This window comes from Macaca thibetana, chromosome 16 (assembly GCF_024542745.1).
Source record: "Macaca thibetana thibetana isolate TM-01 chromosome 16, ASM2454274v1, whole genome shotgun sequence".
NCBI classification, from domain to species: Eukaryota; Metazoa; Chordata; class Mammalia; order Primates; family Cercopithecidae; genus Macaca; species Macaca thibetana.
In genome coordinates this window covers 8,141,044-8,167,707 of record NC_065593.1, presented here as the reverse complement: position 1 = coordinate 8,167,707, position 26,664 = coordinate 8,141,044, and the positions used below count along the sequence as shown (strand labels likewise).

The window sequence follows — 26,664 nt, the reverse complement described above, 5'->3', positions numbered from 1 at the left end:
TTTCTGGAAGTCAATAGGGCTAAGATAAAATTTCCAAGTATCTAGGAATGTTTAATCTTGTACTTTTTGAGGGAAGGGAAATAAACTTGCTAGCCTTTTATGTTTCCTTATGCAGACAGACTCAAGAATTCTGAAATAGCAGCTCATTGTTCTTTTTAGATTTTGATATTTGGCAGGTTTTTCTGAGAATACTTTGACTGTGGGTAGTGATTAATGTAGATCATATCTATTTAAGGTTTTGGCCATGTAAGACATTTAGACTGAGGGTGGCATAACCACCTTAGGACTTTCCCAAGGCTCCAGAATAAAGGATAGAATAAAACCAGGAACTTTTCTATATTCAACAGACAATGATATGCTTCTTATATTTACCCATTTGCCTTAAGTTTTCTCCTTTATTTCTTTTACATACATCACACATGTTCGTGTATATGTATCTCTGTGTGTTTATGTGTTAGGGGTGGCTCTGGTGGTGAGAAATTCACATTATTAATAGTTAAGAAATAAATAATTTTGCTTGAGAAGCTACCTACGTTTTCTTGTTGCCAATAGTAACCTTCCTAACTTTTCTTCAAAAAAAGTTTATGCCTAAGCTCTTCCTACATCAATATACACCAATATATACATAACTATTTCTATCCAATAGTGTAAATGTTAGTTTTCTAGGCATTTGTTTAAGAATACAATGCTACTGGGGGATGTGGTAAAAATCACAACTATTTGCCCAGTAATTCAGGCAATGTATATTCAATTGGTTTACTGCTACTGCTCAGAATCTTCTCCCAAAGTAAACCTCATTTGGTTTCAGCTCATTGTATAATGTCTTTCTCCCAGGCACAATTTCAACCTTCATTCTTTCTATAAATATTTATTAAACACCTACTATGTACTAGGTAGAAACACTAACCAAGAGAGTTATGATCTCTACTCTTAGACAGTTTAGCGTGTACCAAAAATGTAAAAATGAAAATGAAAATAAATAAGTATAAGGTTGGAAAATGTGATACATATTTTGACAGATAAGAAATATCTGTGGTGGGCAGGAATAATGAGGAATGTCCTGGTTACAGACTGGTTAATCAGGAAAGATTTCCATGAGAAGAAAAGGATGAGGCAACAGAAATGCTGAGCCAAGTGTGCGGTTGGTGTGCAAACAGATACAGGGGTGGGAAGGCTTGTTCCATTTTGCTAACTTGAAGCAATTTATTGTTTCTGGAAAATCTAGTATAACTAGGGGAGTGGCGAGAGTTCACACTAGAAATGATGGACAGAGTATGATTATGCAGTCATTATACGTTATGTGAAGGAATTTGAATTTTATGCTGAAGTTAAGACGAGGTGACTTAGCCAAACATATATTTGGAAATAATCACTCTGATAACAGCAGTGCTGGACCCAGGTTTTGTGGGGCCTGATAACATAAAATTTGGGAGCTCTTTTTAAGAAAAGAATAGGATGAATTTAAAAATACAGAATTAGGTTCACAGTGAATATTTGTTTAGAATGAAAAAAACACAACAAATTACACATTTTAAACTGCTGACACAAATCAGAAAATCCAGAAAATAAACATATTTTATGACTTTATTGCCAGCACATGTCTGTAAAAGATTTTCACCTATGTTTGTAGACACCAAACCCTTTCATTCATCTCTTCATCGGGCAGTGATTTTCTTCTATCACTTCCCATCGACACAATAGAAAGATAATGTAGTTTTTCCTCCATCATGACTAATAGCAGTTTTATTATTATTAACAGTTTAATTTTTATTTTATTATTTATTTATTTATTCATGTTTTTTAGAGACAGGGTCTTGCTCTGTCACCCAGGCTGGAGTGCAGTGGTATAATCACAGCTCACTGCAACCTCAAATTCCTGGGCTCAAGCGATCTGCCTGCTTCAGCTTCCCAAATACCTGAGAATATAGGCACATGTCACCATGCCTGGTTACTTTTTCTTATTTTTTGTAGAGACGAGATCTTGCTATGTTGCCCAGGCTAGCCTTGAACTCTGGCCTTAAGCCATTGTCCCGCCTCGGCTTCCCAAAGTGCTGGGATTAGAGTTGTGAGTCAAGATGCCAATTATTAATAGTTTAGAATAATTTTTTCATTTTCACAATTTTTTGGTTGTGTTATACAGATTTTCCAGTTTGTCTGCCAAATTTGAGAAAACCACTAAAGGATTATTTTACATATTATGAATCATAAGACTTTCACTTGGCATATCAAGGTATCTTACCTTGGCAAATTTGACAAAACATATGACCATAGAAACATACTAAGAAGACTCTCCAAGTCTCAGAAGGGGCTGGTGCAAGCAAGGGACCAGGAAACTCAAGTCTTAGCAGTCTTAGAATACTTCTGCTGCTCATCAGCAAAAGTGAAAATGGACCGAGGAGATGTTGCTTGGACACGGGAATCTCAGTGAGGCCATGGGCTAAGGCATGTTACTAGGAATGAAAAAGAAATAAATCTTTGATTTTCACACATCTCCTTTAAGGAGGAATATAATTGATAGGATTTGGGTAACTGACTCTTTGTAGGGGTTATGCAAGGTGGAAAGGGAGCAAACAAGGAACACTGGCAACTTTCTGACTTGAGTCACTGGAGGAGTGGATGTCATTGAGGCTTGAAACATGACTAGGAGATAAGATCTGTGAGTATAATTAAACCTGAGGGTCTGTGTGGTAACTGAGTCAGCAATGTGGGTCTGGAGAGCAACCTGAGTAGTGATGGTGAAGCTAATGGGGTTGAGAAACTGATGGTGCCATCAATCAGCGGAACTTTGGAGTTGGAGTCAGGGATTTGCCCCTTTGCTGCAGCCAAAGAAGCCCTATAATTACTGAAAGCCAGGCTGATGGCCCTAGAAGTATCATAGAGACTTGGCATGCAGCAAGCCCTACCTCTCTGAATGTGCTGGCTAGAGTATATCATTCACTGTTTCCACTGCCACCACCACACCCTCTTGTTAAACCTGATTTAATATGTCTCATGACAAAAAACCCCGAGCCCAAATTTCATAGGCTTTTAGTGGGAAAACTGTCTCAGTTTACAATCAGGTAACAAATCAGGGCATTTTTTTTCCACTTCTCTAAGTTCTAGTTGATTCTTTTTATCATCCTCTCTGGTTATTGTAACCAGTCTTTTTTTTTCCTGACTTACACTCTCTTATTCTGACTTATTCTAAAATCATTTTAAACATTCTTACTTATGTTTTGTGTCTAATAAAAACAACCTGTGAAGTCTTTTCTGTTCTACTGTTCTTTACTACATCAGCTTATTCTCACTCATGGTGTCTTTTTTGTTGTATGCTTTGTCGTTGTTTTCTAGTTTAGTTTAGTCTTCATTTTGACCTTGTATTCACTGGAAATTTCTCAGTAGGACAGTAGGAATTCTTTGAGGTCTGCAGTGGGAACAAATTCTCTGAAAAAGATTATGTTTGATCCTGCCTAGAGGCACTGTGAATTCCTAGAATTACTTTAGACTAAATCTCAATTTATTAGTTACTTTGCTTGTTTTTAGAACACATTCTTATATTTCCAATCCATGTAAAAGCCAGCCCACAGCGGCAAATTATGAAGGGAGGCTTTTGCTCTTTACCCAAAGACAAGGTAGTGGTAGGAAACCGTCTTTGCTGTCTTTCTTCATAATGTAGATTTCAGTATTTTTTCTTCCGATTCTCTATTTTGCAGAGGATTTTCCAGATCCACAGGAAGTTTTGTATCCAACTCTTCACTTCATCAGGTATATAAAGGAAGTTTTGTTGGGAAGGTGACACGTTCCTAGACTTAGACTTCTTCCTCTGGACAGTTGCTAAAAGTGAAGATTGGGTAACAGAGTAATACAGATGCCCTTAGGGTAGTCAGCAGCTTCAGAGCTCACTTTGCTGGATTCATGAATTGGCTCTGTAATTGGCCTCTAAGGATTTTCCTCATTTTTCTCGCCAGCTCAGACACACGTGTGGGTTATTCAGATTATTGCTGGACCTGGAAGTCAACCATGATTTTCTTATACGTTTCCCAGCCCTGCAAAGCATTTCTAATTGCTTTCTTTTCTCTTGTTGACAAGAGCATGGTGCATTTTTTACTATACACTCCAATTATCTAGCTTGTCTTTCATATCTATACGGAATCTATTTCCTTCACAACCATTTCTTGGAGACCTTTTTATTGTGTTTCAACTTTTATTTTAGGTTCAGGGGATACATGTGCAGTTTCGTTACGTGGGTAAATTACATGTCATGTGGGTTTGTTGTACAGATTATTTTGTCGTTGATAAAAGAAAAACTTTAGCTGAATTCAATTTAATGGAGTTTAACTGAGCAATGAACGATTCACAAATTGGGCAGCCCTCAGAATCACAGCAGATTCACAGAGACTCCAGCACAGCTGTGTGGTGGAAGATTATAGACCGAAAAAGGGAAATGACTTACAGAAATCTGTACCTCTTACAGTGAGGTACAGAAACAGCTGGATTGGTTACAGGTTGGCGTTTGCCTTATTTGAACACAGTTTGAACACTTAGCAGTCTACAAGTGGTTGAAATATGGCCATTGGGATTGGCCAAGGCTCAGTTATTATTACAGGCACATACTCCTAAGTTAGGTTTTTAGTTGTCTGACTATTAAGGTAGGTTATGGTTTCATCCACAAGGACTCAAATATAGAAGTACGAAGTCCTTCTCAGGCCATATTTAGTTTGCTTTAACATATTCAGGTAATAAGCACAGTACCTAATAGGTCGTTTTTCCATTCTTACCGTCCTCCCATCGTAAACCCTCAAGCAGGCCCGTTGTTCCCTTCTTTGTATCCATGTGTAGTCAACGTTTAACTCCCACTTGTGAGAACATGCGATATTTGGTTTTCTGTTTCCTGTATTAATTGGTTAAAATAATGGCCTCCAGCTGCAGCCATTTTGCTGCAAAAGACATGATTTTATTCTTTTTTATGATTGTGTAGTATTCCATGACATATATGTGTATACCACTTTTTCTTTATCCAGTCCACCATAGATGGGCGCTTTGGTTGATTCCATGTCTTTGCTATTGTCAATAGGACTGCAGTGAACACATGCATGCATGTGTCTTTATGATAGAACAATTTATTTTCATTTGGGTATACACCCAGTAAGGAGATTGCTGGGCTGAATGGTAGTTCCGTTTTAAGTTATTTGTGAAATCTCCAAACTGCTTTCCACAGGGGTTGAATTAATTTACATTCCCACTAGCAGTGTATAAGCATTCTCTTTTCTCTACAATTTGTTATTTCTTGACTTTTTAATAATAGCCATTCTGACTGGTGTGAGATGGTATATCCTCGTGGTCTTGATTTGCATTTCTCTAATAATTAGTGATGTTGAGCATTTTCTCATATGCTTTTTGGCTGCGTGTATGTCTTCTTTTGAGACGTCATTTCTTGGAGACCTTGAACCTTCTACCTCATCATGAACCAGTGACTTTTCAACTACCGTCCCAAGATCTCTTTTCTCTTACTAGGGAGAACCAACTATTTCCTGAATCTCATGGCTTCCAATATTTTGAAAGTTTCAGCATTTTCTTTCTCATTTCATTAGACAACTTCTCAGTTATTGGACATTTTTACATCAATTCACATCTAAAAATGTCTTCATTTCGCTCTCAAACTTGATGGATTATTTTGTATGAAGTATAGGTAAAAATAAATGACCTGAGCTTCCAGTTTTACTTCCAGCATCTGAAGAGTTCAGAAGTCATCACTCTTGTCCTCACAACAAGAAGAAAGCCGAACACATTAATAATCAATAATTTTTCTTGGACCGTATTGAGAATTGAAGTCCCAGGGCAAACCACCTTATAAAATCTGGAGAGGCTAGCAAATTCAGAGTCACAGCCAAGATATTTCTACTTAGAGCAACAGTCACTAAAGCCTTAAACGTAAATCTTTATCACTAAAGATATTCACATGACAGCGAGTATCTCCTAGGGCTGCACACTCATGGGTTTTACTTTCAGGAACCCCACCAGGTTCTTACAGTGAAGAACTAGGAAAGATCTCCTGGTTATTCGGGCAGGGGGAGGAAAAAGGTAATCTTTTGGAAATGCCTGGAGTATTCTCTATAATAAAGGACTACTCTCTAAGGGGCATGACTTTTCCAGGGCCTATGATAGCCAAGGAGAAGGTCACTAACCCACCTCTGGTCCTCTCTATCCTTCCTGTCTCACATAAGCAGAAAGAAGGAATGCTAGGAAACATTTGTGAAAGTCACATCCCAAGAGCACAGTTCTACTGAAATATTTAATCATAATATTTTAGAGTGCATTCACTACCCTACACTTTACTACCATATCAACAGGGCTCCAGTATAAAAACTGTATATCAGAGTTGTAAGAGGAGCAAGGTGAAGACTCTATTTAAGAAGGAGTTCCTAGGGAAGCCCAAAGACAATAGGGAAGACAAAAACTACAAAAACAGGGACACTAGAAGAATTTGAAGCTTCTGCCCACGTACATCTACAGCTAATGTTAAATAGCCCAGCACCTGGACAGATTAACATAAAAACTCGCATTAAAGGGCTTTTACCTCAGTTCATACAAGCAATACATAATTCCCAGCTTTCATTAAAAAATTATGAGGCAAAAAATAACACAGAGTGAAGACAGAAGGCAAGCATCAGGACCAGATTCTAATATGCACATATTTTAGAATTATCAGACTGGGAACTTAAAATAAATAAGGTAGTGGCTCAGATAAAAAAATGACAAGCTGCAAGAATGATTAATAAAGAGATTAAAACCCTAAGAATCAAAATAAAATGTTAGAAACCAAAACATAGTAACAGACATGGAGAATATCTTTGATGGTTTCATGAGTAGACTGCATGTGGCTGAGGAAAGAATCAGTGAGCTTGAAGATATGTCAATATCAGCGTTCTAAACTAAAATGCAAAGAGAGAAGAATTTTTTAAATACAGAAAAAATATCTGAGAAGTGTGGGACAATTTCAAAGGTATAAAATATACACAATGGCAACACTAAAAGAAAGAGATAACAGAGTAGAAAAATATTTGAAATAATAGTGGCTGAAAATTTTCCAAAAGTAATGACAAACACAAAACCACAGATCCCAGAAGTTCAGAGAATGCCAAGATAAATACCAAAAACTATGCCTACTAGGCACATTACATTCAACCCGAAAAAAACTAAAGATAGAGAAGATCTTGAAAAAAGCAGAGCTGCGATATGGGAATTTACCAACAGAAGATAAGTTATATAAGCTAGAAGAGAATAGAGTGGAATATGTAAAATGTTGGGAAAAGAACAGAACCCACCAACCTAGAATTCCATACACAGAGATTATTGTTTTTTAAATTTCTAATTTTTAAAATAAGAAAATAAGTGCTCCTTTTTCTCCACAACCTTGCCAGCATGTTATTTTTTGACTTTTTAATAATAGCCATTTTGACTGGTGTGAGATGGTATCTCACTGTGGTTTTGATTTGCATTTCTCTAATGATTTGTGATTTTGAGTTTTTAGAAATATGTTTGTTTGCTGCATGCATGTATGTCTTCTTTTGAAAAGTGTCTGTTTATGTCCTTTGCCCACATTTTAATAGGGTTGTTTGTTTTCTTCTTGTAAATTTCTTTAAATTCTTTTTTTTTTTTTTAAATTTATTTATTATTATTGTACTTTAAGTTGTAGGGTACATATGCATAACGTGCAGGTTTGTTACATATGTATACTTGTGCCACGTTGGTGTGCTGCACCCATCAACTCATCATTTACATCAGGTATAACTCCCAATGCAATCCCTCCCCCCTCCCCCCTCCCCCCTCCCCATGATAGGCCCCTGTGTGTGATGTTCCCCTTCCTGAGTCCAAGTGATCTCATTGTTCAGTTCCCACCTATGAGTGAGAACATGCGGTGTTTGGTTTTCTGTTCTTGTGATAGTTTGCTAAGAATGATGGTTTCCAGCTGCATCCATGTCCCTACAAAGGACGCAAACTCATCCTTTTTGATGGCTGCATAGTATTCCATGGTGTATATGTGCCACATTTTCTTAATCCAATCTGTCACTGATGGACATTTGGGTTGATTCCAAGTCTTTGCTATTGTGAATAGTGCTGCAATAAACATACATGTGCATGTGTCTTTATAGCAGCATGATTTATAATCCTTTGGGTATATACCCAGTAATGGGATGGCTGGGTCATATGGTACATCTAGTTCTAGATCCTTGAGGAATCGCCATACTGTTTTCCATAATGGTTGAACTAGTTTACAATCCCACCAACAGTGTAAAAGTGTTCCTATTTCTCCACATCCTCTCCAGCACCTGTTGTTTCCTGACTTTTTAATGATCGCCATTCTAACTGGTGTGAGATGGTATCTCATTGTGGTTTTGATTTGCATTTCTCTGATGGCCAGTGATGACCGGCATTTTTTCATGTGTCTGTTGGCTGTATGAATGTCTTCTTTTGAGAAATGTCTGTTCATATCCTTTGCCCACTTTTTGATGGGGTTGTTTGTTTTTTTCTTGTAAATTTGTTTGAGTTCTTTGTAGGTTCTGGATATTAGCCCTTTGTCAGACGAGTAGATTGCAAAAATTTTCTCCCATTCTGTAGGTTGCCTGTTCACTCTGATGGTAGTTTCTTTTGCTGTGCAGAAGCTCTTTAATTTAATGAGATCCCATTTGTCAATTTTGGCTTTTGCTGCCGTTGCTTTTGGTGTTTTAGACATGAAGTCTTTGCCCATGCCTATGTCCTGGATGGTACTACCTAGGTTTTCCTCTAGGATTTTTATGGTATTAGGTCTAACATTTAAGTCTCTAATCCATCTTGAATTAATTTTCGTATAAGGAGTAAGGAAAGGATCCAGTTAGATGCTGTATATTTGACCTTTGTCAGCCGCATAGTTTGCAAAAAATTTTTTTTCCATTCTGTATGTTGTTTACTTTGTTGATAGTTTCTTTTGCTGTGGAGAAGCTCTTTCATTTAATCAGATCCCATTTGGCAATTTTGGTTTTTGTTGCAATTGCTTTTGACTTCTTTATCATAAAATCTTCGCCGGTGTATTCCTTGGTATTTTATTTTTTTGTGGTAACTGTGAATGTGATTACATTCCTGATTTGACTCTTGGCTTGAGAACTTGTTGGTGTATAGGAATGCTAGTAATTTTTTGCACACTGATTTTGTATCCAAAGACTTTGCTGAAGTTGTCAGCTTAAGAAGCTTTGGGGCTGAGATTATGGGGTTTTCTAGATATAGGATCATGTCATCTTCAAGCAGGGATAGTGTGATGTCCTCTTGTCCTATTTGGATGACTCTTTTTTTTTTAATCTTTTGGTTGTCTTGTCTGAGACATCTCATATGTTGAATAGGAGTGGTGAGAGAGGGCATCCTTGTCTTGTGCTGGTTTTTAAGGTGAATGCTTCCAGCTTTTGCCTATTCAGTATGATGTTAACTGTGGATTTGTCATATATGGCTCTTATTATTTTGAGCTATGTTCCTTCAATACCTAGTTTATTGAGAGTTTTTAACATGAAGGAATGTTGAATTTTATTGAAAGTATTTTCTGCATCTATTGAGATAATCATGTGGTTTTTGTCTTTAGTTCTGTTTATGTGATGAATCACATGTATTGATTTGCATATGTTGAGCCAAACTTGGATCCCAGGGATAAAGCCTCCTTGATCATGTTGGATAAGCTTTTTGATGTGCTGCTGGATTCAGTTTGCCAGTATTTTGTTGAGGATTTTTGCATCAATGTTCATCCAAGATATTGGCCTGAAGTTTTCTTTTCTTTTTTTTTTTTTTTTTTTTGTATCTCTGCCAGGAATAAAATGAATGCTTATACACTGTTGTTGGGAAGGTAGATTAATTCAACCATTGTGGAAGACAGTGTGGCAATTTCTCAAAGACCTAAAGACAGAAACACCATTTGGCCCAGCAATCCAATTACTAGTTATATACCCAAAGGAATGTAAATCATTCTATTAATAAAGACTCAAGCATGTACCACTATTCACGATAGCAAAGACATGGAATCAACCTAAATGCCCATCAATGATAGAGTAGATAAAGAAAATGTGGTACATACACACCACGGAATACTATGCAGCCATAAAAAAGAACAAGATCATGTCCTTTGCAGGGACATTATCCTTAGCAAACTAGTGCAGGAAGAGAAAACCAAATACTGCATGTTCTCACTTATAAGTGAGAGCTAAATGATGAGAGCACATGGACACATAGAAGGGAGCAACATACACTGAGGCCTATTGGAGCAGAGAGGGTGGGAGGAGGGAAAGGATCAGTAAAAATAACAGTAATGGGTACAAAGCTTAATACCTGGGTGCTGAAATAATTTGTATAATAAACGCCCATGACACAAGTTTACCTATATAACAAACCTGCACATGTACCCCTGAATGTAAAATACAAGTTAAAGAAAATTAGGATGAAATAAATACTTTCTTAGGCAAACAAAAACTGAGAATTTATCATTAATGGAACTTCCCTGCAGAAAATGCTACAGAAAGTCATTCAGGAAGGAGAAAAACTTTATAGGTTAGTAACTTGGATCTACATAAAGAAGGAAACAGCATCAGAGGATGCATAAATGAAGGTAAAACAGCATCTTTTACCTCTTAAGTTCCAAATAGACCTAAAATAACTTTATCTAAAGCAATGATAGTGACAGTGTATTGGGCAATTATAGCATATGAATAAATAAAATAAATGGCAGCATCTTGCCTGGGACAGGAAAGAAGAATTAAGAAAAGTCTGTTAAGGTAAATGCACTACATATAAAGTGGTAGAATATTATTTAAAGGTGAAATGATGCTAGTTGTAAATGTATTGCAAACTGTACGGCAAGAACTAATTTTTGTTAAAAGAAATTTAATTGATAGACTAAAGGAATAGCTAAAATGGAATTATGCAAAATGTTTAATTAAAACCAGGGAAGACAGTAAGAGGAGGAAAAGAAGAAAAGAAACAACAAATACAATAAATAAAAAACTGTCACAAGCATGATGGATATTCATCCAAGTATTTCAATAATCACTTTAAATGTGAATGGTATGGATAAGCCAATTGAAAGACAGAGCTCTGCAGAGTAAATTTTAAAAAAAGAAGCTTAACTGTATGTTTACTCCAATAAACTCACATTAAATATAAAGATAGACCAAAAGTAAAAAGAAGGAGTGACATATACTGTGGTAACACTAATCAAAAGAAAGCTGGAATTGCTATATTAATTTCAGGAAAAAATTATCAGGGATAAAGGGGATAATTACATCATAATAAAAGGGTAAAATTTCTCAAAAGATATAACAATCCTTAACCTAACAACAGAGCATCAAAATATGTGAAGCAAAAACTGATAGAACTGGAAGGAAAAAATACATTACACCACTATTATTGTTGGAGACATCAATACCCCTTTTTCCATACTGATAGATGAAGGAGGCAGAAAATCAATGAGGATATGGTTGAACTGAACAGCTGTATCAATAAACTTGACCTAATGGGCATTTATAGAGAGCTCTATGCAACAACAGAAGAATACAAATTCTCAAGCTTATATGGAATATTCACAAAATTCTGTGCCACAAAACACAGTTTAACAAATTTAAAGTAATAGAAATCATACAAAGTAGTTTTTCAGACCACTACGGACTTAAAATAGAAATCAGTAACAGAAAGATAGTGGAAATATCTTAAATATGTGAACATTAACTTTTATCTCAGTTCATTTTCTGCTGCTATAACAGAATTACAACAGACTGGGTATAATTTATAAATAAAAGAAGCTTATTTGGCCTGTGGTTCTGGAACCTGGAGAGTCCAAGAGCATGGCATCAGCATCCAGTGCAGGTCAACCCACTGGAGAAAGGTGGAAGGCAAAAGGGCAAGAGAACACATGTAAGAGATCTCACTTTTGTAACAAAACTAGATCAGAAGTCAATGAATTTAAAAGCACATAATAATAATAATGAAAATCAACAAAACCAAAAGCTAATTATTTGGAAAGACCAATAAAAATGGGAAAACTCTTGCCAGGATAGCCAAGGAGAAAAAAGATAAAAAACACAAATTACCAATAGCAGACATGAAAGAAAGATCATTGCCACTGATCACATAAACATCAAAAAGAATAATAAAGAAACAGTATGAAAAACTGCATTCCCACAAATTTGATAGTTTAGATAAAACGGATCAACTCTTTGAAAGACACAAATTATCAAAACTCAAAGAGAGGCAGATAATTTCAACAGGACTATATCTATTTTAGAATTAGTAAATAATCAATAACTATAAAAAGAGATCTCCAGACTCAGATGGTTTTAGTGGTGAATTCTAGCAAACACTAAGGAAGAAATAATACCAATTTTCTACAATCTCTTCCAGCAAACAGAAAATTTAACACTTCCTAACTTATCCTATGAGGCCAACATATTACCATAACACTAAAACCAGATAAACTAATTATACGAAAGAAAAACCACAGACCAATATTTCTCATGAACATGTGGTAAATAGAATTATGCACCCTCTCACCCCTCACCCCCAATGGTATCCATATTCTAATCCCTGGAATCTGTTACCTTACATGACAAAAGGTACTTTGCAGATATTGTTAAGGCCCTTGAAATGGAATGACTATCCTGGATTAACTGAGTGGGACTAATGTAATTATAAGGATCTTTAAAAGAAGAAACGAGAGTGTCAGAGTCAGAGAGGAGACGTGATGACAGAAGCGGATGTTGGAGTAACCGTCTCGGAAGATGGAGGGCGGGGCCAGTAGCCAAGGAATACAGTAGGTCTGGAAAAGGCATGTAAGTAGGTTATCTCCTGAAAATTCCAGAAGGAATGAAGCTCTGCCAACATCTCAGTGTTAGCCTGTAACACCCACTTCACACTTCTGACTTCCAGAACTGTAAGGTAATAAATTTTTGCTGTCCTATGCCATTGTGTGATAACTTTTTATAGCAGAAAAAGAAACTTATACAACATAGATGCAAAAATCTTTAAGAAAAAATTAGCACAGCATGGTACTGGTACCAAAACAGAGATATAGACCAATGGAACAGAACAGAGTCCTCAGAAATAATACCACACATCTACAGCCATCTGATCTTTGACAAACCTGAGAGAAACAAGAAATGGGGAAAGGATTCCCTATTTAATAAATGGTGCTGGGAAAATTGGCTAGCCATAAGTAGAAAGCTGAAACTGGATCCTTTCCTTACTCCTTATACGAAAATTAATTCAAGATGGATTAGAGACTTAAATGTTAGACCTAATACCATAAAAATCCTAGAGGAAAACCTAGGTAGTACCATTCAGGACACAGGCATGGGCAAAGACTTCATGTCTAAAACACCAAAAGCAACGGCAGCAAAAGCCAAAATTGACAAATGGGATCTCATTAAACTAAAGAGCTTCTGCACAGCAAAAGAAACTACCATCAGAGTGAACAGGCAACCTACAGAATGGGAGAAAAAATTTTTGCAATCTACTCGTCTGACAAAGGGCTAATATCCAGAACCTACAAAGAACTCAAACAAATTTACAAGAAAAAAACAAACAACCCCATCAAAAAGTGGGCAAAGGATATGAACAGACATTTCTCAAAAGAAGACATTCATACAGCCAACAGACACATGAAAAAATGCCGGTCATCACTGGCCATCAGAGAAATGCAAATCAAAACCACAATGAGATACCATCTCACACCAGTTAGAATGGCGATCATTAAAAAGTCAGGAAACAACAGGTGCTGGAGAGGATGTGGAGAAATAGGAACACTTTTACACTGTTGGTGGGATTGTAAACTAGTTCAACCATTATGGAAAACAGTATGGCGATTCCTCAAGGATCTAGAACTAGATGTACCATATGACCCAGCCATCCCATTACTGGGTATATACCCAAAGGATTATAAATCATGCTGCTATAAAGACACATGCACACGTATGTTTATTGCGGCACTATTCACAATAGCAAAGACTTGGAATCAACCCAAATGTCCATCAGTGACAGATTGGATTAAGAAAATGTGGCACATATACACCATGGAATACTATGCAGCCATCAAAAAGGATGAGTTTGTGTCCTTTGTAGGGACATGGATGCAGCTGGAAACCATCATTCTTAGCAAACTATCACAAGAACAGAAAACCAAACACCGCATGTTCTCACTCATAGGTGGGAACTGAACAATGAGATCACTTGGACTCAGGAAGGGGAACATCACACACAGGGGCCTATCATGGGGAGGGGGGAGGGGGGAGGGATTGCACTGGGAGTTATACCTGATGTAAATGACGAGTTGATGGGTGCAGCACACCAACGTGGCACAAGTATACATATGTAACAAACCTGCACGTTATGCACATGTACCCTACAACTTAAAGTATAATAATAATAAATAAATTAAAAAAAAAAAAAAAAAAAAAAAAAAGGAAAGAAAGAAGGGAGGGAAGAGAGTTCAAAAGCCAAAGCAACAAAATAGGTAAAAATGTTGTCAGCGCTGCAAAAGCCCCAGTGGTCACATAGCCTTTCTGACAATCTCAATATGTATCCTACAATAAGAATTTCAGAATATTATGACTTCAATATGTTTCAAAGTCAATCTGGTTTGCATGATAAGGCTCATTTCTCTTCAGCTCTTCTAATGTACATACTGTGCTTTCATGCTGTTTTTTTTTTTTTTTTCCTGCCTGTATATCTACATTTAACTCTTTACCTCCAAATAAAGAATGTCATCTCTGACCATAAAAAAAAAGAAAAAAGAAAAAAAAAAAAAAAATTAGCAAACCGGATCAAAAAAATGTATATAGAAATTATACACCACGAGCAACTGGGCTTTATTCCAGGTATACAGGGCTGGCTCAACATTTAAAATGAATTAAAGTCATTCACAACATCACCAAGATAAATTAAAGTCATGACCACAACATCATCTGGTCATGTCAATTGATAGAGAAAAAGCATTTAACAAAATCCAATACCCATTCATAATAAAATTCTCAGCAAACAAGGAATAGAGGGGACTTCCTCTACTCTGTAAGGAATACTTACAAAAGTCCAACAGTTAACTTCATACTTCCTGGTGAGAGGCAGATGCTTCCCTACCAAGATCAGGAGCAAAGTAAAGATATTCCTTTGCAGCACTCCTATTCAACATACTACTGGTAATCTTCGTGCAATAAGACAAGAAAAGGAAATAAAACAAAAGATTAGAAAGGAAGAAATAGAACAGCCATTGTTCACAGATAATATTATTTTCTATGCATAAACTCTCTCCAAATTGACAAAAACAATCCCCCAAACCCTTCTGAAATTAACAAATAAACGTAGCGAAGTCATAGGACTCAAAGTTAATCTATGAAAGTCAATTATTATTGGAATTTGAAATAAAAATACCATTTACAATGGTATTTATATATATATTTTATATATATAAATTGTACTTTATTATAATTAACAATTTCTGCTCTGCAAAAAACAATGTTAAGAGAATAAAATGTAAGCCACAGATGGGAGAAAATGTTTGCACAACACATATCAGATAAAGTACTTGTATCTAATATGCAAAGAATGCATAAAACTGAACAATAGTAAAACAAAAAATCTAATGACTAAACATGCAAAAGATCTGAACAGATACCTCACCAAAGAAGATGGTGACATATAAGTTTATGAAAAGATAATCAATATTATTTGTCATTAGGAGACCCCAAACTAAAACAATAATGAGATACTACTACCCACTAATTAAAATAGCTATACTTTAAAAAATGACAATACCAAATTCTGGAAAACATGTATACCAACATTGCCGGGTTAAATGCATAGTGATACAGCTATTTTGAAAGACAGATTGGCAGGTTTTTTTTCACAGTTACAGTTTTGCCACAAAACTCAGCAATGTACTTAGATATTTGTAGCAGCTTTATTCATCATCACCACAAAATGGAGGCAACCAAGATGTCCTTCAATAGGTAAATGACTAAATAAACATTTGTACATTCATACAACAGAATATTATTTGGAATTTTCAACATTAAAAAGAAATGATCTAGCCATGAAAACACATTGAGGAATCTTAAACACATATTACTAAGTGAAAAAAGGCAGTCTGAAAGGGATACACTTTACATAATTTCAACTCTAGGACATACTGGAAAATACAAAACTAGGGAAAAGACCAGTGGTTGCCACATGTTTGGGGGAAAGTGGGGAGGATTGAACGGGTAAAACCTAGATAATTTTTTAGAGTGATGAAACCCTTTAGTTTGATACTATAATGGTGGATACAGACATAATGCATTTGACAAAACCATAGAATGTTATAGTAGAGTAAACTTTGATGTGTGCAAATTAAACAAAATCAATCCAACCTCAGTGACGTTTATGACAGGAAAAGTTCAGACCTAAGTAACTCTGAAAATGGGTGGATTCTGCAATTCTAAAGGTAAAAGGAACTGCACAAAAGGACTATACCTTAGTTGATAAAGTTGCTTCCCATGGGTGTAGAGTTAACAATTCGGATACTGTATATGTATACTGGAATTGAACAATTAAGTAACTGGATGGCAGATAGTGGAAAACAGGTTTCTTACTATGGGAATGGTAGTTTACAGATAAGCAAGGAGGGAGTTAGAATAATCCAGATGGTAGTGAATTATAGCTGGAGACATCAGTACGAATTCATATTTAGCTTAATATAGACCCAGATGGTTACTTATAGAAATATTTATAGATGTGTGCATAAATATGTAACAGTATACACACATATATTTCTTTGCTCTGCCAGCTTAGAGAGCCTGGAAGCAGTAATACCCCAGTAGTAAGGAATACACCTTCCTCAGATCTTATTTTCAAATACTACCTTCAATAAAAGAGGCAAGGCTCTTTGGATAAATGGCTGATTTTAGGATCAGGTCAGGAAATATACAAGATGAGCCTGGAGTAGCTTGTCATGATAGAAAGTAAGGAGGTGCTCAAAAACCAAAAAAAAAAAAAAAAAATTCCAAACAAAACCACAACAAACACACATTGATGCGGTTATGTCAAAGGTACACAGAAGCCAACAGAAAGCACTCCTATGGCCAAGGCTGGAATAATTTGAGTGAAGTAAAAAAGTAATATTGGATTATAACTCAAATTATAAAATGAATATCAGTGAGTCCAAACTGATATAAGGAAATGATTGATTAATGGGGGAAAGAGGAAAATCTCTCAGCAGACATAGTCTAAATAACTTATATGGATGTTCTACTTTCATGGAGGTGGATCGTGAGTCCCCATTCCTTAAATGTGGGCTGTGCATAGTACAGTATGAAAAGGGGGAAAAAGAGTAACGTTACCACAGGAAAATCTGACAAACCTCACCCTAGCCAGGTGATAAAGGTCAACATCCATAGTGATGTCTTGTTGATAGTATTTACCCTTGGTAGGAAGTGATGAGAATGATGCTTTACTTCTGCGATCTTCTTCCCCTAACCCCATAACCTCAGTCTACACATGAGAAAAAAATTAGGCACCTTGTAAGAGAAGGACATCCTACAAAATCAGACCAATACTCCTCAAAACTGTCAAGGTCATTAAACACAAGGAAGTTTGAGAAACTGTCACAATCAAAGAGAGTCTAAGAAGACATGACAAGTGGCACACTGGATGGGGTCCTGGAACAGAAAAAGGACATTGGGTGGAAGCTAAGGACATCTGAATAAGTATGGTTCATTCATTGTAATAAGTGTGCCATTGTAACAAATGTAACAAAAAGATTGAAAAATATTAATAACAGAGGAGGCTGAGTGCCAGGTTTATGGCAACTCTGTAAAATATCTTACAAATCGTTCTGTACACCATCTTATAAATTATTCTGTGTATCTACACATGTTCTAAAACATGAAGTCTAAGTTTAAAAAATTACGCTCAGAACCATGAAAGCAGTATCTTTTAGTAGCCAGTGGTGTTCATGAGAAATCAGACTGTTGCTCCTTTTGGGAGATAAGAATTTTTCTCCCTTTCTCTTCTGGAAGTTTTCAGACGTTATTTATTTTGTTAAATCCATGCCGTTCTTAAGTTTCCTGACACCGTTTCAGATGTGGTCTTCTGTCATTTATCTTAATCTTCACACTATACTCTTTTGATGCTGAATAATTTTGTGTTTTTTTCTGGAGTTTCTTTTATTGCACATTTGATCATTTTCTTTTCCTTTTCTTTCTTTTTCCTGCCTTCCTCCCTTTCTCTCTTTTTTCTTTCTCTTTTTCTTTTTTTCTTTCTTTCCTTTCTTTCTCTTTCTCTTTTTCTCTTTCTTTTCTTTCTCTTTTTCTCTCTCCTTTTTCTTTTCTTTTCTTTCCTTTTTTCTTTTTTTTTCTTTCTTGCCCAGACTGGGATGCAGTGGTATAATACCGGCTCACTGCAACCTCCACTTCCCAGGTTCAAGCAATTCTGGTGCCTCAGCGTCTTTAGTAGCTGGGATTACAGGCGTGTACCACCATGCCTGGCTAATTTTTGTACTTTTAGTAGAGATGGGGTCTTCCATGTTGGCCAAGATGGTCTCAAACTCCTGTCCTCAGGTGATCTGCCCGCCTCAGCCTCCTAAAGTGCTTGGATTATAGGCGCGAGCCATTATGCCTGGCCTCCATTTTCTGATCTCTTTTCTAGTTACTTCTTTTACTAAGATGTTTGACTGCCTGGAACTAACTCTTACTTGCCTTCTTCATTCTATTTACTTCTATAATTCTGATCAACGTTTTAGGAGATGTACCCTAACTCTATCTTGCAATCATTCTACTGATATTTTATTTTTAATTTCTAATAACTCTTTAATATATTTTTATTTTTCACCTTCTAGTACCCTATTTTTCCTTTTGTAAAGTTTTTTTTTTCTTCTTTTAACTTTTATTGTACGTTCAGGGGTTTGTTATACGGGCAAATTCATGTCATGGGAGTTTGTTGTACAGCCTATTTCATCATCCAGGTATTAAGGCTAGTAACAAAACAGTTATTTTTTTCTGATACTCTCCCTCCTCCCGTCCTCCACCCTCAAGTAGGTCCAGGTGCCTGTTGTTCCCCTCTTTGTGTCCATGTGTTCCCATCATTTAGCTCCCATTTGTAAGTGAGAACATGTGGTATTTGGTTTTCTGTTTCTGTATTAATTTGCCAACAATGACGGCCTCCAGTTCCTTTCATGTTCCTGCAAAGGACGTGATCTTGTTTTTTTTTTTTTTTATGGTTGCATAGTATTCCATGGTGTGTATGTACCACATTTTCTTTATCCAGGCTACCACTGAAGGGCATTTAGGGTGATTCCATGTCTTTGCTATTGTGAATCAGCATTGTATTTTTAATAGATTCATTTCCTCTCAAATTTTATTGAGGCTAAGACATATAACAATCTTATTTGTTATTATTTTACCTGATTTTGGGGGTTATTTCTGCTCATTTATGTGGTCTTTCTTTTTTCCACGCTGCTGGTTTTTATCATATACCTTATACTTCTTGGTTTCCTTTTTATATGTAAGAATTAGGAAGCATGCTGATAGTTGTATGGAGTTGATGTAAAGTTTCTGTGTACATTTATAGGTAGGTCTGTCTTGCTGCTGGGCTTCTGGGAAGAGGGAGGCTGGTTTCCCTTCAAGGTGGCCTAAAGTAACAGAACTTACTGCCTATGAAGTTAAGGTTATTCAAGTGCAGAACCATAAGGGCTTTACTCAGTACCACGAGCAACTCGTAATAGAAACTCTTCCTGGGAAATTTGTTTACCTATATAATAAATCCCTGAATGTAAAAATTAAAAAAAATAAAAAATAAAAGTAACCAAAGAAAAAACTAGGCTGCTAAAAAGTGAAAAATAAAAATCACAGGTCCTCATGGATCTACCTGGAGGTGTCTCCTGCCAGGATGCCCAGTTCTCTCCTCTATTTCACTCCGTATACACTCCCATCTGCCTCTGACATCCAAAATATTCTGGAATTGCTTGTCCGCTGGCATCAGCCATTCCCCTTCCTATGTGGCCATGGGTTTATTTCCTTGCATAATGACACCGACATTTTCCTGAAGGTTGGAAGAGAAGGGGAAGAGGAGGCGTGTGATGGACCCGCCATCTTGAATGGAAGGCCTCAAATTACTTCTCCAATAAAAAGACTTCAAAAATCAATAATAAACTGGTGAATTACTAAATATAACACACATTGATTTAAGTTGCTTTTGTCTTCCAATTTATAAACAGATGGGAAGGTTATCCAGGATTGCATTTTATATTTATATGTCTCCTCATATTTTATAGGACTGAAGGGACCCTTGGAGACCATTCCGCCTGTATCCATGAGGAGACCAGAGTGCTGAGCAGTGAGCTCTTAACTGACTGTGGAGAAGCCCTTCGGTTCTGGAGTAAGATCCGTCCCACTTGAATTGTAGCTTTTATGCTGACTGCGAGATTTTGAGCAAGTACTGATTTCTCTAAGAGCCATTCTCTAATCTATAAAATGACATATTAATGGAACATGCATAATAGAATTATTATGAGAATAGAATGAGATTACGCATGTAAAGTGTTCAGTACCATGTTGCACCTAATACATACTGCTGTTATCATTAATTATTATTACCAAGCAGGTTTAAACTGCTAGTGTACCCAATTTGTTTTTATGGTAAATGATCATCTAATTTGTTATCTGTTCACTTTGTGACATTATAAGTGATACAAGTTGTATAAGGGAAACGAGAAAAGAAATTTAATTTTGTTAGGAAGAAAGATTAAGAGAAAAGATTACTGCTACAATGAGGCAAATAGAACAAAAAAGGAAGAAGCTGGGAGCAGAGTCCATGTGAGCAGTCCTCACAATCCCTATGTGTTTGTTTGTTTCACCTAAGCATTTTGTTGCCTTTGTAAATGCCAATTATTAAGAACAACTTTCAAATGTTTGACAATAGCAGAACTTGGAATTAAGATTAGAAGAAACTAGATGGATGCAGACACAGTGTTTTAGAGCAATTGGATGGAAGAAAGAGAAATATTAGGAAGCATTTCACTTTTCAACATGGGACTCGGTCATAGTGTAATTATACAAACAGCCTTCTGAGCACAGAAAGCAAAACAAACCAAACTTCTGAGTGGGAAACAAAAAGAAGCCTTAGGACAACCATAAATGAGATAATGCAATGGAAAGAGAGAAGAAGCCGTTGGAGCCAAGATGGAGAGCGGGGTCTTGGGACTTGACACATTTAACCTCAATGTCCAAACGCAAAGATCAGTTCTATACTTATGATTCAGGGGCTCTCATATCATATAGTTATAATTCAGATTCCCTCTTCTCAGTGTTGTATTCATTTTACAGGGTCTCCCTGCTGACTCTCTGTTTTTCCCATTTGTTTGACCAACACAGGCAGGGTATGAGTAAGCTCCTCCTGGCGCACATTGTCCCATTTACTGGGTCAGTGTTTATATTCACAACACACTGCCCTATATGAGGTGCTCTTTCGGTTAACCCCGCACAGCTGCTAATTAGCAGGTCACTTGCGGGTTAGAGGTGCGCTTGTGTTGTGCTTCTTGGCTGGCTGTTGTGTTATTATAACAACTGTAAATGCCATATGCAGCTGCCATACGGGCTGTGCTCAGAAGGCTGTTTGTATAATTACAGGCATTAGCCAGAGATGGAGCCTGCCAGCTGACATTCAGGAGGCAATAATAACTTAATTTCCCTCACAGCAAATTGGCTGTCTAATAGGGAATTTAGTTATTCTCCAGACTTAGGGATGGCTTGAGAATTCCAGCGAGCACATTTTAGTCCAGTTATTATGATCAGGGGCAGGGTAAGCACACTCAGAACCAAGTCAGTTTCCTGCCCTAAGATCCACTAAGAGGTGCAATCACTTCATATGATATCATAACTCTTCATTTCCAAAGGAAAATAATATATGTATGTAAATAAATAAATATATATATATAACATACTTCAAAGAATACGTAAGCATTCCAAAGATGAGGTATCTAAATATACAGATGTGTGTTTGTGTGTGTGTGTGTGTGTGTGTGTGTATACAGTTGTCCCTTGGTATCCAGGGGGAATTGATTCCAGGACCTCCCCTGGATACCAGAAATCAGTGGATGCTCTTCAAGTCTCTTACATACAATGTTGTAGTATTTGCATGTAACCTTTGCATGTGCTCCCTAACACTTTAAATCACCTCTAGATTACTTATAATAGCTAATACAATGTAAATGCTATGTAAATAGCTGCTGTGGTGTATTGTTTAGGGAATCATGACAAGAAAAGGAAGACTGTACTATTTTTTGGCTACAGAAATAATTTTTTTTGGAATATTTTCAATCCGTCATTGATCGAATTCCTGGATGTAGAATGCGTGGATATGAAGGGCCAACTGTGTGTGTGTGTGTGTGTGTGTGTGTGTGTGTGTGTGGTATTCAGGGAAATACACTTCATTTGGCTTCAGTGAGGGATTTGTCACCATGAGAACAACTTTAAAGGCGCCATGAAAGATTGTTGCCCACCGAATGTCTTAGTAGTGGGCACAGTTCAGAAAATTCTATCAGTGTTTGGAACTGAATCAATTTGAAATTCATCTGGGAGCATACTGCGACTGGAGCTGCACTGTGTCTTCGCTCATGTTTTCTCTCAGACAAAATATTTTCCCTTCCATTCTCCATCCAACAAACACTAGTGAAAATTCCATTTCCTCTGTGACAGCTTTCTTTCTCCTCCTCTTTCTACCTCCAGAGAGATAAAAAGATCACATGATCTCTTTCTGTTTGGTATTTTTTAGTACAATCATTAAAACATTTTATGTCCCTTATATTATAATTATTTGTGCCCAGATCTGTCCCCGCGTGTTGACCGGGAGACTTTTCTAACAGCATCTGTTTCTTATCCATCTTTATAACACCTATGGTGCTTTTCCCCAGCAGGTGCTAAAAGCAATCGTTAAAATGATTTAAATATGTATACATATGTATATATATATAATATATAATGATAATCATTCTGCATTTTAAAATTTGCATAGAATTTCAATTACATGGCAAGGACAGAAATTGTTTTAAAAAGTATAATTTGGATTTATTTAAAAATAAAACCTACTTTTTGTGCAATATGTATAAATATATTTTATTAAATATGTATATGTTATATAATATTAATATTTCATGTAATGTTTGTATGTATATATTTATACATATATTTATACCTATGCACATTCCTAATCGTATTTATTCATATCCGTATCTACGATTTGGCTATTCTGTGCAATTTAAATAAGATTATAAAACTTTTAATGATCTAAAAAGATGTGATATCCTCTGAAATGACAAAAGAAAGTTACAAAGCATTACACGCACTATGAATACAGCTTTGTATTAAAATAATCTAGTAATTAATGTTTGTGCACCAAAAGTCTAGAAAGATAAGCATAAATGATAATATTGAGTGTTTTATGTGGTAGGATTTAAATTGCTTTTTATTTTGCTAACTGTATTTTGTAAAGTGTTTACAATGTGTATATAATGCTTTTGTATTCAGAAAGAAATTACTATTGATATATAATTTGATTAATATAGTCCCAAAATTCCATATGAAGAAAAATTTTAGCATGTCTAAATTCTCTTTAAAATTATGCCCAGATCATAAGTGTTAGTTTTCTATGGTTAATGAACAGGCTTAATTTATTTTCTATATATTAATATCTCAGGGTTGAGACAGGTGGTGTGTTTCAGAGCTCACAGGTGCAACAGGGGGTGGGGGCAGGAAGTCAATATATTTTGAAGAGAAAATGCCGGCACTGGAGTTAGAGTAATATTAAATGAAGCACAGGCTTTGTGTGTTTAGCTATTCATTTATTTCTTGTTTATTTTGTAAGAGGGTCAAACTTAGATTACATAGTGTCAAAGGAACAATCAGCTAAAGCTTGGTGAGCTTATACCACATTTCAGACAGTGCTGTTCATACTGAAACCGGGTCTCTTTTAATCTTTATAGCTACTCTTTAAAGTAGGCTTTTACAAAATAATTGTGTCCATTTTACAGAAGAGAAAATTTAGGCCAAAATTAGACAGTTTTCTCATGTCATAATTATGGAGCTAGAACTCAAAACCAGTCTGTCTGACTCTATAGCCCAGGCTATGTTTGCCTTCCAAATGGCAAATATTGGTGAGTAAAGGGCTTCAGTGTGTTTTGATGTTGTGGTTCTTTATGTTTTGCTCTCAAGTTGATTTTATATATTATGTCATGAGCAAAGGCTGTACTGAGTGCAGTGGATGTGGCTGGTGCCCTTACCCACATCCTCTTCTCAGGGCCAGTGGTACTCAGGGGAATCACCTGGTCAGGAGATTGCATCCTCCCTCCTCATCCCGGTGGCAGAGAAGGAAGGCAACCAGAGGCAAATGATTGACATGGGAGCATGAGGTGGGCACTTACTAAGTTCTTATATTGTTTTAATGGTGTTTTGAGCTGATTCTCTAGTATGTTTCAAGAGTACAATCATATCATATACTACGAGTGACAAGTTTACCTCCTCTTTCCCAATGCTTTCACCTCTAATTTCTTACAGTTGGTTAATAATATTGGCTGGTGCCTCCAGAATGGGGAAGAAAACAAATGTCCATGATCACTATTGATGAACATTCTTCAATTGTCCCTGATTTCCATAGAAATCCTTCAAGTATTTTTTAATGAGGTAGGAGGCTGGCTTCTGGATTGAGTATTTTTGCATTTATGCACCTCTTTGTTTTATTAATTTATTAAAACAACAGAATTGTTAAATTGCAAAGATAGAGGAATCAACTCATTGTAAAAGTTGGTTAAAAAAAAAGGAAGAGAATCAACCATTTATTCTGTGTTTCCCTATTTGATCTGTGCCATGGGTTGCTAATTAGTAGGTGAGAGAAAACATCTCTTTTCAGAGTATTTCAACTGATTCATGAGAAAAAGAAATGAGAGAATTAGATTATTGGTATTTTGCAATCTCCAGTGAATTAATGGATCTAAGCATTGGGCATCAATGACTGAACATTGTAAGGAAACAAACAACTAGATATTACATGTCTTCTAATGAGAGACCACAGTGCCACCTTTATCTTGTGGAAGTGTAAAACCCAAGTCTGATCAAGCCTTTAGATCTAGATGCTACCATGCAGGAAATACAGAGGACAGAGGGCTATATTAAATTGCGCCATGAGTGTGCAATCTGTAAAATTCAGGCTGTGGGAATATTCATGCGTCAAAGGCTTATGTTTCTCAACAGATAAATTGTAAGAAAAATAAAAGAATAAAAGGGGAACTTATCGATTAAAAGACACTTAACAGGGATATCACATTTTTTTAAGTTCACAAGTATGGTAAAATATATAGATATACACTTGATATTAAAGCAATACAGAAGTGCAAGGAGGAATTACTCTAAAGGTTAGGACGGTGATACTTTTATAGGGAGGGATAGGCTTATAATTGAGATAGAACACACGGATTTGTGAATTTGTAGAGGACTTGGTCTGGTGAATATTCAAAGCAGCCAGCTTTACAAAGCTAAGATTACCAGGAAGACAGTTATTTAGGAAGCAAAGTAGATGCATCATTGGCACAGCAGGTTGCTGGCAAACCAGTCTTCTGATAAAGCGAGACCTGATTGGTAGCATTTTGCTCATTTTTATGGTGTAAACACTCCAACCATGGCCATTTTCAAGCTACCAAGGAGATGTCACTAAACATGGAGATAGAAGGTGTGTTTATATATTCATCCATCTGACATTTCACTGGCTTGTGAAAGCCACTTCCAGGAGACTGCTGAGAAAATGGTCACCGAAGATAAAGCCCATGATCTTCCACATTTGCACTTGTGGGGTTTATCGAAATGTGTTTTTATGAACATAAACTTTGCTCTGTTTTGATCAAAGCTCAACCTAAGATAAACGACCTTTGTAAGAATCAAGTCAGGAGATCAGCGGACGCTTGATCCTTTGCTTCCTTTCTCCTTTGCATTAAGAGATGTCAACCCTTCTACTGGAAGAGGGGCAAGAGTATTTCTGAACCCTGATCTTACGTTGTAATGAAAAAATTCTTAGAAGAAAATGTAGAGGGTGAAGCTGAGCGGGTAAATAATTTAGAATGCCTGAGTTATGGAAGGGCATGGAGAGAGAAGGCTAGGAAGTGAGATGCTGGTGACTTGAGGGATTAAATATATCTGCCTCTGGGTGGAAAATAGAAGGAATGCAGCAAAACTCCAAATGTCTGTATGTGCTACCCTGTGGATTAAGTCAATGTATACCTTTCAGGGAAATCAAATTTAATGGCTTAATGACTTTTGAAAACTGATTTAGAAGACATGAAATATTAATATAGCCTACCCTGCAGGTCTCCAGGCTTTCAGGGCAGTGAGAAAGCTCATGAAGCAAAGTTTCTCTAGAATTGCTGTATTGCTGTTTCCAAGGTCACCAGAAGCTGGGAATCTGGCTCTGCCTCTGAATTATTTAAAATCCAGCTTCCTGGGCCCCACTCCAGAACTACCGGATCAAAGGATTTTCGGAGCGGGACCTGAAAATACCTATTTTCAAAACAACCTCTCCCATGGGTTCTTAGATGAGCAGTTCAAAAACTGGCATTTTGGAAAGCAAAGAAAGTGGTAAAACCCTTAGAACATTAAATTTAACAGAGTTTAA

General features: G+C 36.5%; 1 long non-coding RNA gene across 1 annotated transcript in view; it reads left to right on the top strand.

The window, feature by feature from the left end:
• The window catches only part of LOC126939852 (uncharacterized), a 205,223-nt gene extending 184,695 nt beyond the window's left edge, over window positions 1–20,528 (top strand). The window contains exon 4 of the long non-coding RNA XR_007720472.1: window positions 20,285–20,528. This is a non-coding gene — a long non-coding RNA (uncharacterized LOC126939852). The remainder of the gene's footprint in view (window positions 1–20,284) is intronic.
• Window positions 20,529–26,664: the final 6,136 nt, after the last annotated feature.